The following is a 9,222-nucleotide window of genomic DNA, read 5'->3' on the forward strand; positions in this document are numbered from 1 at the left end:
TAGAGACTGGGTGACAAAAACTGAGCACATGTCCAGAGTAAGGTATTCTCCATCCCATTCCTTAGGCATCCCATCATTGTCTTTGTTTTGGCCAATTCTGCAAATGAGCAGCTTTTTCCGTCGAGCTGCTATGAATGACGCCCAGATCTTTCCCCGTGGTGTCTTCTAGTTGGGATGTTTCCCTCTGGTACATGTTTAATCAAAGCTTTGTTCTTTTTTTTTCTCTCTCAGATTTTGAGCAACTGGGTGAATGGGGAACTCCCTTGAGCATGGACTCTCTAGCCTGGGTTTCATTGCATGAAGGAACAATGATGGATAACCAGTATCCACACTCTTGTTTCCTGCTGCTGCTTATTAAGGTTTCTCACACCAGGATGTATAGGAATTATTGAGGCAGGGGGCAACATAAAATATGGAATTGGCATTAGTAGGGTCATGTGTTCACAATTCATTTACCTCAATAAAATGTCATTTTTTAGGGTGCAAAAAGCAACCAATCTGCTTCACCCATTAGAACAGCCTCCAGTAGTACATTTAATGTCTCAAATTAACATTCTCTTTCCATACAGGCATTTTTACTGCAACCATCACCCTAGACCCTGGGCACATACAGGAAGTTAGGGGAAGGTACGGTACATGCAGGAGACACTGTTCTGTCTCGGAGTTGTACACCTTCTCCCCTACTCCATGTCGGATTCCAACACAACTGCTTTCAAGAACCCCTCCACCTTCATCCTGCTGGGCATTCCTGGGCTGGAGACGGCCCACATCTGGATCTCCATCCCCTTCTGCACCATGTACATCATAGCCATCTTGGGGAACTTCACCATCCTGTTCATCGTGAAGACGGAGCCAAGCCTCCATGAGCCCATGTACTATTTCCTCTGCATGCTGGCCATCACCGACCTGGTCCTGACTACATCTACTCTACCCAAAACGCTGAGCATCTTCTGGTTCAATTCCAGGGAGATCGATTTCAGTGCCTGCTTCACCCAGATGTACTTCATTCACTGCTTCATAGAGATGGAGTCTGGGATCTTTGTAGCCATGGCCCTGGATCGCTACGTGGCCATCTGCAACCCCCTGAGACATTCTGCCATCCTGACAAACCCAGTTGTAGCCAAGATCAGCCTGGTTGTGATGCTGCGCGGCTGCGTGGTCATACTGCCCCTCGTCCTCCTGGCGAGGCAGTGGCCATATTGCAGAACCAACATCATCCCCCAACCGTACTGCGCACACATGGCCGTGGTGAATCTGGCCTGCGCCGATACCCGTGTCATTAGTTACTACGGCCTCTCTGTGCTGTTCTGTGTGAAGGGTCTGGATATGATTTTTATTGCCGTGTCCTATACCCAGATCCTCAGGGCCATCTTCAGCCTCCCCACAAAGGATACCCGGCTCAAGACTTTTGGGACCTGCAGCTCCCACCTCTTTGTCATTTTAGCCTTTTACATCCCAAATCTCTTCATCTCCCTCATATGGCCTCATATGGCCTCGGGTTGGCCAGAATGTGCCTGGGTATTTCCACATTCTCATTGCCAATGTGTACCACTCAATGCCCCCCGCTCTAAATCCCATCATCTATGGGGTGAGGACCAAAGAGATCCGTGGGATGCTGCTCCAGCTCTTTACTCATGAAGGAGGCTAAAGTTTTCTCCTGCTGCTCTGGGTCTCAGACTGACCTCCATACAGAGCTGGCTGGTGACATGGCACTGGGCACTCTTCCGTGAATCACTGACTGGACAGTCAAAGTGACATTAATCCCTTTCATGGCCTTACTGTGCTGTGTAAGCATGACAAACTGAGGAATCAGTCTGTGTACAACTCACTAACTTACAGGATTAGAATCACTCTAATTGCTGGTAACTGGACCGCTGAGGCCATGTGCCCTTCCCTGCCTATTCCCCAAGGTTCTGGACCCTGCCCCACGTCTTTCCAGAAAACCCCTCCCCCTGTCCCAAGTAGTCCCACAAGGCCCCGCTCCCTTCTCCACTCTTCCCGCACAGCCCCACCTGTTCTGCCACTTTCTCCAGAGTCACAGCCCTGTTGCTCGCTCCTTTCCTCCCCAACCCCATAAACTTTGTGGATCATCCCGACCTCCCTCCTCGCCCAGATGTGCTCCCTCTGCTTCGGGGCTGGGACAGGAGCTGCTGGAGGCTGACAAGGAGCCTGCAGTGAGTGCAGAAAGGATGCAGTGCTGGGGCCGGCAGGCAGATGAGAAGTGGAGAGGGAAGCCCGGAATCTGTATAAAAGAAGCTGGGGGTTGAAACCAGGGTTGTGTCGCAGGTGGGTGAGATTGTGCATCATACAGTTTGTGGGCCCTACAGCTACAAAGTCCTGAGGGAAGAAGCCCTTGTGTGGCTTATTTCTTTAGCTTTTGGTTCCCTTTTGTTCCTCCCGACTGGGAACCTGTAGCAGGCAAGGTCCCTGCCCTGGGTATGGGATGGGAGCCCTTTGCCCTAAGCCAGGCCTCGGGGGCAGGGACAGGGATCAGCTTTCAAGCTAGGAGGACAACAGCTGAGAGAGGCGGAAGGATGGTCCCCTGCATTAGCTGGGAAGGTGGGATGCTGGGCAGAGGCTGGGATGGCTTCGGTGCCCACAGGGAGGGAGATAAATGGCACAGCTACCATTAGCCAGGTATTTACACATATAAACGGCACCTTATCTAGAACTACAGGGCAGCCATTGCCCAGGGGCTGAAGCTGAACAGTGAAGCTGAGTCTAACATACGCTCTGCATGACTTTTTGATCACTACGTCTAGAATCTCTTTAGTGAGGCTGCCAGACAACGTTTGTTAGGATATAGATATTCAGGCCTGTCTGCAAAGGCCTTAGACTTTAAGAATTTAGGTGTATTCTTACCACGTAGCTAATTATAGAGGTATAAAAGAAAGAATTAAAATCACTGTCTGCCGGTGTAAGGGCCTTTTCTCACTGTGACAGTCTGAGGCCTGGTTCTTAGGCTAAGGCCTTGGGCTAAGGAGCAGAGGCAGCCATAAACTGGGAAGTGAACGGTCACATCCTCACATCCCAAACTAGTCACATGGAAATAAGGTGCTATTGGGCTGCTAGGAACACAATCCTGTCCTGATATTTCTGTCACCTCCAGAGAAAGGGAAGAGCCTAGAAGATGTAAAAGGAGACAGTTTGATAGCATCCTGTCTGGCAAGAACTCACTTCTCAATAGCTGGGATGTGAAATCCTCATTTCTGTATTGTTCTGTCACTGTAATCTCCACTTCCCTATTGATTGTCTGTATAATCTCTCTCTGGTTCTGTGATTGTTTAACCAATTATATCCTATTCCCTTAATTGGTTTACACCCAACAAAATTATACAGCAGACAGAAACAATCATGTTGCAATATGTTAGAATTGATTAGTTACATTTCAGTAAAATGATTGGTTAAGTTACAGCTAAGCAGAACTCAAGCTTTACTATAAAGCCTGCAGTAAATTAGAAAGTAAGGGGGGATGAAAACAGGGAATGGGATGGGGATCATGTTTCGCTAAAGGGGCGGGGGGAATGGGAACAGGGACACAGGCAAGGCTCTGTGGTGTCAGAGCTGGGAAGGGGGACACTGAGGAAGGAAATTGGAATCATTGCTTGCTGGAAGTTCACCCCAATAAACATCGAATTGTTTGCACCTTCGGAGTTCAGGTATTGCTGCTCTCTGTTCATGCGAGAAGGACCAGGGAAGTGAGAGGGTGAAGGAATAAGCCCCCTAACAGCGTTATCCCCATGTTATTGATGGACTGAGCCACACAGAGGTAAAGTGATTTACCCAAGGCCACCCAATGAGTCAGTGGCAGAGCTGAGAATAAGAACCAGGAGTCCTGACCCCGAGCACCATTGCTCTGGCCATGCACTGGCATTGCTCCTCTGCACTGTGTTAGATGCCGTGAGGCTATTTGTTTGTCGTGATCAGTGAAATTTCCGTCCTTCTTAAACAGGAAGAATTTATTAAAGAAACAGCTAAAAACTACAGCCACAAAAAGAGCTTTCCACACAGCTCAGATTTCAGCCTTCTCTTAGAATCATAGAATATTAGGTTTGGAAGAGACCTCAGGACGTCATCTAGTCGAAAGCAGGCCCAACACCAACTAAATCATCCCAGACACTGGACTCCATGATGAGTGGTCAGTGAAAACCAGTTTCACCACATATAGTGTCCTTCTAATCTCAAGAGACCAGCCACTTAGCCAGGGCAGTGTATAACTCACATCTTACCCAGTGATCACTCTGCTGCCAATCCTTTGGCAATTAAAAAGAAAAGGTTTAATAATAAATAAAAGAAGAGGAGCTATAAATGGTTTATAGATCAGATACATGCAAGTGATTTTTCAGTGTTCAGGGATCAGGATCACAGCAGTGATGGTATAAACTGCTAGCTTGCAAAAGTCTCTCTGGAAATTACCCAAGCTGGTTGGTGGTCATCAGTCTTTGTTCAGAGCTTCTGCGTTGGAAATCCAGTGCAGGGAAATGAAGACAAGGTGGAGATGTCTGAGGGGTTCTTTTATATCCTCTGCCCTATGCATGGAATGTTACTGTCCCAAACAAAGCCCATACCAGTACATCACCAATATTCATAACTTCAGACACAAATATGATGCATGTCGATAAACAGAATAATCATACTTAGGGAATCATAATTTTCCCTTTGACTCCTGACATGACATACTTTGCACAAGATTTGTTGCAATTGTATAACAGTGGTAACAAATATGATATACATGGTCATATTCAATCATACAGCATCACACCATGTTCTCGTCCCATGATGGTGCTACAGCTTCTAGCCACCTGAGGAAGGGGCATTACCCAGGTTCTTCCAGAGCAAGCAGCTTGGACACTAGAGCCACTGGAGGATGGGAAGAGCAGATAAAAACGTGTTTTGCTGCAGGGAGCCTGGTCCTTGTACAAAGAAAAGAGGAAAGAGTTCTTTAAAAGTGAGAGCTGGACCTCCGTTAACTTGGCTGTTTCTTCCAGGCATCGCCAGCCAGCCCCCTTGGCTTCGAACAACTTGCCTAGAGAGGGGATCTTGTGAGAGTCCCTCTGTTTTCTGGGAGTAGCCAAAGGACCGACCTCCTGTGATGGGTTTCCTGGGGTGCAACCAGGACTGTGGGACATCTGAGCCCTCTATCCCACCCACTTTCTCGGGGGTGGGGCAGTGCAAGGCGGCCTCAGGACCTCATTGAGCTCAGTCTCTTAACGAGGAAATGGTTATGGAGTGAGGTGATTGCATTCTATCAGCACTTATAAATGGAAACAGAAATGTGATAAGAGCGGGCTTTTAAAGCTAGAAGGTAAAAGTCTAACAAGAGTCAGTGGCTGGGCATTGAACGTAGACAAATTGAAATTATAGACATTGTGGAATTTGTCATCACTGCGGGTAACTGACCATTGAAACACTTCAGCAAGGATCGTGGTGTGTCTCCATCACTGGCCACGTTTCAATCAAGATGGGATTTTTTTTTTTCAAATATCTGCTCTAGTTCAAACAGGAATTAATCCAGGGCAGTCCTATGGCCTCTGCAATGCAGGAGGTCAGAGCAGGGTCCCTCCTGGCCATATAATCTACAAATCTATCTGGAGTCCCCTGCAAGGATAATATTTGTGTGGGCCTCAGACTGGGTCCTTGTCACACCCTGGGTGCCACATTTCGGGTCTGGGCAGGTTGAAAGGAACACAGGAAATTCAGTGTTCAATGATGCTTGCTACTCAATGCCACTGATAGGAAATGAACCAGACTCCCTGTGATTCTTTGTGCACCCCTACGTCTCTCTCTATAACACTCTCAGAGTCCTTCAGTGCACGAACCAAACCGTTGTGTTTCTGGTATATCTATAATTCCAGGTGCACTGAATTTGGACTGAACTCCTGCTCCGACCCCACTGGCCTGAGCACTGTTGCAGGTTGGGCTCATTAGCTTCAGCTCAGTTAGGAATTCTTCAAAGGATTCACCTTCGTTTTCTCTTCTAAGCTGAAACTTTCACCTTTAGAATGTTTTGCTTTTTTGCGCTACACAAGGCTCTTCACATTTCTGTAACGTGTGTACTAACCTGCTCTCTCTGCCTCACCGGGGCTATGTCTACACTACACACCTTACAGCAGCACAAATGGACTGCAGCAGCTGCACCACGGCAAGGTCTGCTGTGTAGCCGCTCTATGCTGACAGGACAGAGCTCCCCGCCATCATAATTAAACCACCCCTACTCTGCGGCAGGAACTGTGTCGGCTGGAGAGCGTCTCCTGCCAACATGGGGCTGTCCACACCAGCGCTTTTGTTGGTGAAACTTTTCTCGGTCAGGAGTGTGGTTTTTTTCACAACGCTGACAGTGAATAGTTTTACCGACAAAAGTTTTAGTGTAGTAAAATCGTCCACTGCCTCAAGTCCTGCACTGTTTAAGAGGATTGCTATTTTCTGCTGGTCTCCTTTCTCACCAAACCCAGCTGCTTGCATAGATATATCTCAAAACTCTGCCGAAGTCTCTTCCCGGAGTCTGCTGCATTACCTGAGAGTTTCAAGTCCTTGGGGGGTTTCAGTTGTTCCGTTTCCAGGATGGATTCTTTGTTCCTTCACCACAGCCCTGTTACCTCCGCCCTCTCCTCTGGTCTCCCCTCTGGTACCAGGGGTTGTTTTGGGAATTCATGAGACGGAGGCTAAGTCTGCACTCCAAGAAGGGAGGAGTGATTAGAATTAAAGCAAAGTAAGAAAAGCTAATGGAGAAGCATTGACTCCCAGCTGTGTGTTGGGTGCAGCCACCACCCAAAGGCCCATTCTTGTCAGCCCATTCAGGTTCCCCTGAACACGTGCTCTGCTCTTAAAGGCCCGGGACATACTTCTAACAGCCAGGGGAGGGCTGTGCGTTTCAGCTGTCTCACACCCACCCAGCAGCCTGTGTAACCACCCATTCTTAGCAATTTTACTCCCCCATCTCCCCACGTACCCGCTTTCTGGTTTGTTGCACACAGCTTGTATTAATTTGACTTATAAGCTTCTTGCAGCAGGGTCTATTTCTCCTTCAGTGTTTGCAAAGGGCCCCACACAAGGGGCCCTGAACAGGAGCGGGGCCTCTGGAGGTTTCCACAACACAAATAACAATCATAAATAATCAACAAAATAATGCAGCCAAATCAGCCCCTCCCCCCCTTTGCCTTTGGCTACAGACGAAGGTCAAACCACGCTTGCTAGCCACAGAGTGTTAGTAACTTGAATACAGGTGGACATGACACTCCTCTTGCCCTTGTCAGGAGAATTCATTCAGTCTCATTTCAGTGCTTAAAAACCCAGGTGCTCCGCACCAGAGAAATACGCCAATTAGCCAGATGAGCAGGCAGAGAGTTCAGCTGTGGGAATCCAAGCACCCTCCAGCCGGGGCAGTCCTGGAAAGACTGACTCAGCCTGCGACATTAGATTTCAATTTGATGCGTTGGCAGGTTTCTGAGTGGCAGCGGAAGTGGAGTCCCAGATTTCACACCTCACAGGAGTGGGGAGCTCACAACCTCCAGCTAGTTCTGGAAACCTCAGATTCACCTTGAGAGTATGGCAAAGGCTCAGGCTCCCTCTTCCAGCCTTTCCTCTGCATCCCACTAATGAACAGCCCCTGTCAGAGCGGGAGTCCATTTCCCTCTGGCATGACAGAGAGATCTTGGTTATGGCAGGGAAGTCAGGATGCCTCGGTTCTGTCTATCATCCTGCCACCCTGTGTGATCTTGGCCAAATAACGGCTCCCGGTGCCTCAGTTTACCTATCTGTTTAATGGTGCTATGGTCATAGTGACTTTCCTTTTCTAGGTGTTTTGAAGATCCTTCAATGAAAGGTCCTGCACAGTTTCATAATAGTTACTGGGGAGAATTGCTGATCTCTGATCCCTTAGTAACAGCACTGTGTGCCTGCAGAAAGTGCTGGTGTCTCCCCTCAGGCATCTTTCTATAGATCTGTCTAATTACTATCTATCCATCGCTCCTGGGACTTTACAGGGTATCAGACCCTATGGAGTTTTAAGCATTATCCCTCCTTTTGTTACTAATCAACTATAATTTTTAAATATGCACACATGCACAGAGCAGCCAATTCCTCTCTCACTCAGCACAGAACCCCAGAGTTCTCATTTCCCTTTGGGAAGGTCCCTTAATTACTGTTTACCCCTAAAGCTGGATAAAGATCACAGAAGCCCAGACAGACTTGTCTTTAGCCTGTTTACATTCAGATTCTCGCTTATCCTCTAGAGGCTCCTCAACCCCCCCCGGGATTGCACAGACCTATATTATAAATGGTGCACATCCCTGTGTCAGCTCTCGGTGTGGGATGTTGCTGCAGATGCTGGGGTGAGAGACGTGTGGGACACGGCTACCTGAGGGGGATTCCCGGAGAAGGCACTTCTGGTTAAGGATTCACAGGTACCCACTTCTTGCTGAGGAGCTCACCTGCTCGACAAACTCAGTGCAACGTGGACGTGATGGGATAGAGAATAGGTCTGCACAGCCATTAAACATCCAAGAGCCCTTGCCACAGTGGATGAGTTTGCTTCAGCATCATGGGTTAAAATGTCCCTCTTTGCTGTGCCCTCCCGGGCTGATGGCCTCCAGCCCAAGGTGGCTGCATTTCATTGGCACAGTGAATCCTTCAGCATGAAAGGTGTTAGTAGATGGACAATACAAGGCCAAATTCTGAGGCCTTGGCCCGTAGTTTACCCAAGTCCCACTGAGGCAAAACTCCCTTTGGAGTAAGAACTAACTGAATAAAGACCTCAGGAGCCAGCTGTGTTAATGCAGAGACACTGTCACCTCCTCGTCTTGCATTTCAGGGCTCTGGTTGTTAACAGGAGAGCGGGGGCTATTACCTGACTTTTATCTCCATGGAGGTGCTTGGGCTCCTCACTGGAACAAACTTATAAGCAACTGAAAATGAGGTCTCCTAATTGAAGGTGTCAGACAGCCGTAACCAATGGTGGTGCCACCAGCACCACCTCCAATGGCCAATTCCTTAGTGAATCCCTTGTGTTTGACTAAGGCCTGGTCTACACTGGCATTTTATATCATAGAATCCTAGAGCCACAGGGTGAGAAGGAACCGCCAGGGTTAGCTAATCTAACCCCCTGCCAAGAGGCAGGATTTGTTGTGTCTAAGCCATGCAGGTCAGATGACTGTCCAGCCTCCTGTTGAAAACCTGCAGTAAAGGAGCCTCCATGATTTCCCGAGGTGTCTGTTCCATTGTCCT

At 48.3% G+C, this 9,222-nt stretch overlaps 1 pseudogene; it reads left to right on the top strand.

Moving 5' to 3' along the window:
* Positions 1–687: 687 nt before the first annotated feature.
* On the top strand, positions 688–1,648 carry LOC128845998 (olfactory receptor 52M1-like; annotated as a pseudogene).
* The last annotated feature ends 7,574 nt before the right edge of the window (positions 1,649–9,222 follow it).

The sequence above is a fragment of the Malaclemys terrapin genome, chromosome 1 (genome assembly GCF_027887155.1).
Source record: "Malaclemys terrapin pileata isolate rMalTer1 chromosome 1, rMalTer1.hap1, whole genome shotgun sequence".
NCBI lineage: Eukaryota > Metazoa > Chordata > Testudines > Emydidae > Malaclemys > Malaclemys terrapin.